Source organism: Podarcis liolepis (genome assembly GCF_965112155.1).
Source record: "Podarcis liolepis genome assembly, chromosome: 13".
Taxonomy (NCBI): domain Eukaryota; kingdom Metazoa; phylum Chordata; class Lepidosauria; order Squamata; family Lacertidae; genus Podarcis; species Podarcis liolepis.
Genome location: NC_139573.1, coordinates 14264792 through 14274406, shown reverse-complemented (window position 1 = coordinate 14274406; position 9615 = coordinate 14264792).

The window sequence follows — 9615 nt, the reverse complement described above, 5'->3', positions numbered from 1 at the left end:
CCAACTCTGGGGTTGCGGAGCTCATCTCTCTTTACTGGCCGAGGGAGCTGGCGTACAGCTTCCGGGTCAAGTGGCCAGCATGGCTAAGCAGCTTCTGGTGAACCAGAGCAGTGCACGGAAACGCCGTTTACCTTCCCGCCGGAGCGGTACCTATTTATCTACTTGCAATTTGATGTGCTTTCAAACTGCTAGGTTGGCAGGAGCAGGGACCGATCAACGGGAGCTCACCCCATCGCGGCGATTCGAACCTCCGACCTTCTGATCGGCAAGTCCTAGGCTCTGTGGTTTAACCCACAGCGCCACCCACGTCCCAAGTAGTCTATTAGGTCTCTTTAAATGGTAGTTCGGGGATGGGGATGGCTGGCGGTGCCCTGGTTCTTATGGTATGGCAAGATCTTGCCAATGCACAGAGATCTGAGAAACTTCATCTAGACAGAGAAGGTTCTTCCATATAGTTCTGGCTGATGCTAAAATGCTCAGGAGTATGGGTAGCTTCATGTACTGGGGTCCATTATGCATGTTCATTCTCCTGCGATGTCTCCTCAGGCGACAACATCTATAAGGCAATGTGGTATCAAGTGACAACCTGATCTGGTGGTTGTAGTTTTCACTCTCGGTCCCCTTCAGCAGCTCTGTTTGCATCCCAAATTCCCTTCCCAGGGAAGATGAGAATCCAGACCTGCAATGCAGTGAGCTGGAGCAGTGGTTCCTTCCTCAACACTTCTTTTGCCAAATGCAAGTGTTCTTTGAGGATTCAAGGGCAACAGCAACACAAGTGGAGGGAAGTTCAGTGCTTTTATTAAATAGGCAGCACAACCGAAACAGTCTTTAAGCAAGATAACACACCGCACGAACAAGATAGGATACTTCCCCATTCATTTATCAGGAGCTCCAGGGATCGATAACAGAGAGACTCCAGTGGCTGGAGTCTGGGCCTACATCAAAGCACAAGGATCAGAGCCCATTTGAGAAATTTATCTTTCCTCATCCTGCTGTAACTAATCCCTGGAGCCCAAGCAGTAAATCCAATCCAAAAACGCTTGCCAGTTCCCAGGGTGATAATAAGCAGGGAGGAAGATTAGTACAAACCAATACCTATCTCCTCAAGATACAAACGTCTTCCTCATAGATTTCCCTACAATGGTGGTGCGGTGGATGGAGAGACCTCATATTACTTATTTGTTTATGTAGTAAAGTTTATTTTTTAAAAAAATATAAATTTTATTTACAGTTTTCAATATTACAATTTCCAAAACCACATTCACATGAAAATAAGCATTTCCCCCATTCATATCTTTCTTTAAAATGAAACAATTTATATACTGCTTGACTGCAGAAATAGCCTCAAGGCAGTTTACGAAAAAGATAAAATACAGTGGTACCTCTGGTTATGTACTTAATTCGTTCCGGAGGTCCATTCTTAACCTGAAACTGTTCGTAACCTGAAGCACCACTTTAGCTAATGGGGCTCCTGCTGCCGCCATGCTGCCACCGCACAATTTCTGTTCTCATCCTGAAGCAAAGTTCTTAACCCGAGGTACTATTTCTGGGTTAGCAGAGTCTGTAACCTGAGGCATATGTAACTTGAAGCGTATGTAACCTGAGGTACCACTGTAATAAAATTTGCACTAAAGAATTTTCAACCATAATTTTAAACAGAAAGTTAAGGCTACAATAAAATAGACTAAAACTGATTGCTTTTCCCTCCAAAATTAATAAATAAATTTTCTTGATTTGTTATCAAAGATGTGCAGACATAACAAAAAGAAAGGAAACGCAGAGTCAAAAAAATTAGAACATTAAAGCACAAGAGTCTGGAAAAGCAAAAGTACAAAGTTACAATGCAGCTCCAAAAGGATGACAAAGTAGTAACACATACAAAAATTGCTTTGCAAATAGGAAAATCAGCCCAGGCTTTGTTTTTGCACTTTCCCTCCATGCTGAGAAGTTCTGGGCTTCTCTGGGTTTTGAGAAGAGCATTTCCACCTGATTATCTCCTCCCACAACTTCAGTGCGCTGCTTGGCAAAAGCCTTGTGGAAGATTCCAAGGATGTAGTTCCTCTGGTATTCTGGGGAGTACACTCAAATAACCAGGTGTTTCCCAGAGAAACCTCCAAGCTCAGACAGCTCTCTAATTTAGAAGCTACAATCCACCCCCTGCCATCTTGCATGTCTGCACAGCCAGCAGGTGGCGCACTCAGCTGCGCATCACTTTTTTAAAAATAATATTTATTAATTTTCCAACCGTTTAAACACAACAAAACAGAAAAAACAATACAGCAATACAATACAATACAAAAACACTACAAAACACTAACACATAACACTAACAAAACAAGACACAAACCATTTAAAACACAGAACAATTTCAATATCTTATCTTTCATTCCCTTATTTCCACGACCTCCTCCCACCTCCCTTTTTGTATTCCACTTCTGTTAATTGTTTCAGCAATTCCTTTCCATCTTCCTCTGTTTTCTATCCTATAATTATCTTAACACATTCTAACCTTATTTTTCCCTTTAATACTCTATTAATCTGTTTATACTTGATTCCTTACAGCATTTCTACTAAAGCCATATAACTTCATTCCAACATTTTTCTAACATTCATTATTTTTACAGTATTTCTATAAATAGTCTTAAACTTTTTCCAGTCTTCTTCCACCGACTCTTCTCCCTGGTCTCGGATTTCTGCCAGTCATTTCTGCCAATTCCATATAGTTCATCAACTTCATCTGCCATTCTTCCCGAGTAGATAAATCTTGTGTCTTCCAATACTTCACAATGAGTATTCTTGCTGCTATTGTTGCATACGTGAAAAAAGTTCTATCCTTCTTTAACACCAATTGGCCGACCATGCCCAGGAGAAAGGCCTCTGGTTTCTTCAAAAGGGTATATTTAAATACCTTTTTCATTTCGTTATGAATCATCTCCCAAAGTGTCTTAATCCTTGGGCATGTCCACCAAAGGTGAACTCTAATCCTCAAATTTGTCTGTTTTTCTTTAAGTTCAGTCATAGCAAGCGTCAACTTATGTTCATCAAATTGCCTCTGTAGGGCTGGGGCTCTCTTTCTCTTTCTCTCCAGTTGTGTTACTTTACATTCAGCAGCAACGGCTTTTTCCCTGGCTTCCTCCGCAGTTTGCCGTATCAAAGTAGGTTCCTGTATCAATTTCTGGGTGGTTTCTGTATTGGTATTATTTATACTTTCTGTATTTAAGTTAATTTTAGTAATTGAAACATCCACTTTCGCATTTATCGTGTCCATTTTCCTGTTAAGCTGATCCAGTGAGTCATTTATCTTATATAATGCAGCCACTAAAGCCTCTTCTGTCGACATTCCTCTTGGTTTTAAATATACTGGTACAAAGGCAGCGACAGAAGGAGCAGGGGGGGCTGATGATGGACCTCTCCTGGATTGTTGCCAAGTCCTCCCAGACCTTAATGTTTTGTCAGCAGTTGACTGGTCTGTTTTTCCTCTTCCATTTACCATAACACTTAAAAGATTCAAGGTCAGTCCCAGAGTCTCACGGTTTTTAACTTGCAGCTGGAAATTCCCCTAGCCCAGCTCTTGTAAAGCAACCAGTTTCAAAGGCTTCCACTAGGGGGAAACAGTTTCTATTTGTAATAGTCAGTAGTATCCTCTTTTAAACAATCCAAAATTAGTTTCAATTTTCAGTTACTTTTACTCCTTTTTAAAGCAGCCGGAGACAGTAGAAACAATGTATTTCTCTTGTTTAGCTAGCTGTCAATGAACGTTCTAAACGCTGTCAATGAACATTCCAAAAGACATCAGTCCTGCTAGCAGCCCGTTTCCAGGGTCAGAGCGACGGTATTTTAAATCTCTTCGCTCTCTCCCACAGGCATACTTAGTCCGCAACTTCCCCCTCTCTTCTCCTGCCTCCAAGAGGGGGTTTCATGTTCTTTGCCGATGGAAATTTAATCTTTTACAAAAGGTTTTCCAAGACTCCAGCTTGCAACTTCATTGCCTCAGTCTATTTACAAAAGGGGAAGGCGCACTTCCTGTTTTGAACCTCCCCGTTACGGTACCAAATTAAACATTTAGAAATCCAATTCTTCCGCTTCAGCTCTACTCATGGGTAATTACTTTAAAGTCAAATTGTCCACAGGAAAAGGTCAGTGCTCTCCGGCAACAGCTATGCGGCTTCGCGCCATGGAAGAAGCAGACAATTCGATGCACCGCGCCGCTCACCCCACGTCGCTCCAGACCCCCCAAAAACTGGGGTTCCCAGCGAGTGGGGGAGGCGCAAAAGGTGCCCGCCGAATCCCACTCTCACAGGCTTCTCCCGCCTGTGATTTTAACAGGTCTCCGCCTTCGCCGTGGTGGCCAGACCCAGATTCCCATGGAGCAGATTCCTCCCGATCAGAGGAATTCCGCCATTACCGGAGGCACCTCCCCGGAAGTCTCACATCACTGATATATTGGGTGTCATAAATGTTGATAAAATGCCTTAAAATTTTTCTTCCTTAGCAGTCTTGCTACATCCCAGGAAAAGTGGGATGCCAGCAGAGAATGCCTCTTGCAAAGTCGCAGCCTGCTCAATAAGAGAAAAAAGGGCAGAAGAATATTATAAGCAAAGACTCTAAGGGTTAATCAAACCACTGACACTCACAAACCTCCATCATTATAAGGGAAGGGAAGCCTGCAAAATCCACATGTTGTTGGGCACTTAATTCCCATCAAACTCAGGCAGCATGGTCAATAGTCAGGGATGCAGAACCACAAACTGTTATCGGCTGTTATAGTTCGCAGGTTAAATGTATTGGTCAGCTTATATCTATTGATCAGACAGGAACTAAGCAGGGCATCCTTTGTCCTCACTGCTATTTGTATCGGTCACTGGAACTCTGGAGAATAAAACTAGACCCAGTTGTCATAAGAAGTAGGTAGGCATTCAGGGAGTGGAACATTCCATCAATTCATTTGCTGATGAGATGGTTTTTATGTTGTCTAATCTCAGGAAAGCAATTCCTCCACTTTGTGAAACTTTAATTGTTCATGCAGTTGCCAGACTTGATAGTAATTTATTCGAGTCTATTTTGTGCTTCAGTCTTCCTAAACTAATATTTGCTAATTCAGGGTTTCAGTCTGAAGAATTTTGGAAATCATAGCTTATTAAGAGTGCTGGGACTTGTATTATAGAGAGGCAGAAACTACAGTTCCCAGGATTCTTTGGGTGAAATCATGTCCTTTAAATGTATAGTGTGTACCTAGGTGAGGGCACTTCTTCCTCCCAGAGATACTTGCTCCCCTGTAAAGACCTCCCTGAACTTCCTGCTACATTGAAAATGTGAAGGACAAAATACATGGAGATCCCCGATTTAACATGTCACCTAGAACACGTGCATTAATTTTTTTGCTGCCTGATACTGGTAACCATCAAAATACTAGCTGCCATTCTAACCAGAGTTCTTGACAGCTTGATTGCATTAGTGTTGGATTCCACCCTTTGTGTTTTATAAACTGTTAAGTTGTGGGTGAACATATCAGACGACACAGCGATTCTTCAAACAGCTCTTGTTTATTCACAGGCCAGAACAGAAGTGACTGAAGTGTTCAGCTAACCTGCTTATATAGAGCTCCACTACAAAGCAACAGTAACACCTTTATGTAACTATCCAATCACTGAATGTCACTTTCAATTCCTTATTTGCATATGCGGACCTGAGTGAAAACTATCTACAGTATCCCCCTGCTGGCCCAGGGTGAGAACTTCAGTACATAACATAAACTGTGTGTGTGGAAGGCATGCCCAGAAAGGCAGATTGAAATGAATACACAACAAACACGACAACAACCACATGCTGCCCGTACATGGAGGGAAGCCAGTGAACTCACATTGGTGGGGGGACCTGCCACTCAGGACAGCCTCCTGTCTCCTTACACAACAACATACATAATGCAGCTACAGCACACATCTACAGCCACTCCTGCATGAACTCCTGGGGCACAGGCAGCAAAGACCCCAGCACTACGAGTCCTTGGGCATCTCATCAGGGTTCAAATCCCCCTTTGCTACTTACAGCTCATGATAAGTGGCAAAAGGAGGAAAGCAGATACCATGCAGCTCAGCACCAAAATATCTCTCTCGGAAGATGGGCTGCAGAGAAGACACATAGCCCGTCCTGGGACTAGACATGGGTGAATGTCAATTTTCAGGCTCTTTTCAGGTACTCATAAACATGTGTAATGAATGTGGTTGGCTCAGAGGATCTGGGCAGCAGGCTCCATCCCTCTCATAGAAGCATGGAATTGTAGACTTTGAAGGGACCCAAAGGGTCATTTAATCCCACCCCCTGCAATGCACTCTGTCTTTGGTGTCTCACTACATGAGTGTTATGAGGAAAAAACTGATCCTTTTCCCTTATGGGGGACCCAAGAGCCCATATAGAGTCCTTTTGTAGGTTCTCTATCGGTGGGAGAAAATCACAGAGACGAACCAGAGAATATTGAGAAGCAAAGCAGCTAGTAAGCCTGATCTTTATTAAAGCTGTTGCTACAGGGTGCTCCCTTCACACGCAGGAGGGGGGGGGGAGGGACCCAGAACAAAGGTGTGCCCGCACTTATATAAACTTTTTAAATTGCCCACCCTCAAACTCCAGACCACCCTCAGAAACACCATACATACATCACAGAAGGGGCAAACTACAACAGAAATCTGAGTGTGTTGTTTTCAGGGACGCGGACCTATAAAAAATATTGGGGGGGCCCGGGAAAGCTCGTGAATAATAAATAAGCTCATGAATATGCAAATAAAGTGGCGCCGCCTCCTCGTGAGCGAATAGGGGAGAGTGTGCTGCGCCTATTAATCAGCTCCGAAGGAAATTGGGTGGAGCTTTTGCTCGGGAGGGAGGGCAGGAGGCATGCAGCCCGACCCTGTGCATTTTGGGCTGGGGGAGGGACGGCGATGGCACTCTGCTGGAGGGGCGCCGGAGATTATTGGGGGGGCGGAGCCCCCCCAAACGAATTTTTGAGGGGGCTCGGGCCCCCTCAAGCCCCATGGAGTCGGCGCCTATGGTTGTTTTTTTCTCTTGTCTGCTTGGTTGCTTGATTGGATTACCTGGGCATCCTGACCACTCTTTTGTTACTCAATTCCTGAATCCAGGTCACAGACTCACACCCTATTCATATCTTAAATGTGCCCTTAAGACAGGATTTGTGAGCAAAGAGACAGCGGGGAGGCTCCCCATTTCCTTCGACCTTGCAGAGAAATGTTTGAGGTCATTTTGGGAGAGAGAAAATGGTTTCAGGACTTTTCTGTGGGTTTCAGACATGTGGTTTACATATTTGTATGTGTTTGCTTGGTACATTTATGAGCATCTATTTTATATATAGGGGGACGCGGGTGGCGCTGTGGGTAAAACCTCAGCGCCTAGGGCTTGCCGATCGCATGGTCGGCGGTTCGAATCCCCGTGGTGGGGTGAGCTCCCGTCTTTCGGTCCCAGCTCCTGCCCACCTAGCAGTTCGAAAGCACCCTTAAGTGCAAGTAGATAAATAGGTACCGCTTTATAGCGGGAAGGTAAACGGTGTTTTCGTGTGCTGCGCTGGTGCCAGCTCGCCAGAGCAGCTTCTTCACGCTGGCCACGTGACCCAGAAGTGTCTCTGGACAGTGCTGGCCCCCGGCCTCTTAAGTGAGATGGGCGCACAACCCTAGAGTCGGACACGACTGGCCCGTACGGGCAGGGGTACCTTTACCTTTACCTTTATTTTATATATCTAAGACCTTAAAATTCTTATAACATGAGTGTCTGCAGGTTAGGAGCAGAGCCTACTTCAAAGAGACCATCCCTCATATTCCTGTTAATAGCCCACATCTAGAATGCCCCAAAAGAGCATCAGTGGAGTGTTTAGCTATGCTAGGCTTAGGGCATGATGACTCAGGCTGGGTGATGCGCTTTGTTGTTGTCATTTGCACTGTCCTCTCAACTTTCCATTCAGCAACAGAAACAAACAGTACAAACTGTCTGTCTTCATTTGCAAAGCTGGCAGAACTGCATCGCAAGTGGTGGGCAGCATGAGGCATGACTGATCCCGGTGACTGCGATCATATCCGTGCATGAAAATTCGTCATGCACATGAATCTCTTGCATAAGTCAGGAAATGAAATTAAGAAAAGGCATTCGGAGCTGATCAAATGCAGGCGGGAAACACAGAAAGCAACACCCGCCTAAGACATTTTGCTAACTGATGCAGAATAGCATATGGACACCACGCCCCCGCCATTTCAAACACAGGTTACCCAGGACTGGCCATGTTACTGTGGCACCTGAAACAATATCCCACAAGCACCTCTCCCTTGGAGGGAAAACATAATATTAATAATAATACAGTGGTACCTCGGGTTAAGTACTTAATTCGTTTCAGAGGTCCGTTCTTAACCTGAAACTGTTCTTAACCTGAAGCACCAATTTAGCTAATGGGGCCTCCTGCTGCCGCCGCGCTACCAGAGCACGATTTCTGTTCTTATCCTGAAGCAAAGTTCTTAACCCGAGGCACTATTTCTGGGTTAGCGGAGTCTGTAACCTGAAGCGTCTGTAACCCGAGGTACAACTGTAGTGGGATGCTGGAACTGATGTTTCTGGGATGTATCATCAGCCTTGAAAATTCGGCAGGGTCAACACCCTTAGCAGCATTCTTGCATGCAGAAACCAAAGAGACAACATAAAACTGACCCCTGACAGTATACCAGCTCTATAAAGGTAAAGCAGGAAGAGGAGGGGTGCGACTCCAGAATAGGATCTTTTAAACATGTTAATCTGAAGTATGTCTCTCTTCTAGGTGGAAGATTATATCACTAACTGCTATAGGTAAGATCATGCAATAACTGTTGCCTCCACAATGAGATTAAACATTCACTTACAGGTAGCTTCTTATGTTTATGAGCCATCTAAGGGCAGCTTGCTCTTACTACATTTGTACAGGTGTAGGAGACTTAATATGCAAGGAAGAAGGAGGGGAAAAACCAGCAACATATACAACCCATGGTTTCTGATGGCTAATATTACCAGCCTTCCCGAACCTGGTGCCCTTCAGATATTTTGGACTACAATCACTCCACAGTCCCTAGAGTCCGAATAAGCGCCGGCTGGGTGCTATTTGAGCCCCCCGGCGTGCAGCAAACCCCAATCCTCACTGGGATTTGCAGGATGTGGCCCACCTTCCCGGTGCCGTGGAGCGTTGGGGGTTCCGCCAAACCCCCTGATCAAACACACCTATCTGCAGCGCTGTTGGGGGCGGGGCCAGGTGAGCAGACCGCAGGTGAGCAGGCTTCACTCTGCTCCACTCCAGGGGTTGGAATATGGGGCGGAGCCTGTTCTGAGGGCGCAGTTGGCTCTGGAGCTCCACCCACCTGACCCTCTCTTTGATCACCAGCTTTATTAAAGGTGAACCTTTTCAGGTTCGCAGGCGTTGCTACGGTCCTATGATGGTTGCTGTTAAAGGACCGGGAAGGAATTCCCCCCGCATGGCAGGTTTCATCTTCCCCATAGCAATTGTCACAACTTTAGTGGTTTTAGACCTTAGGCGGAATCCTTTAGTCTATCTTTCTTATAGGGGAGCGCGAAATGGTGACTCTTCCCCCCTTGCAACACCGT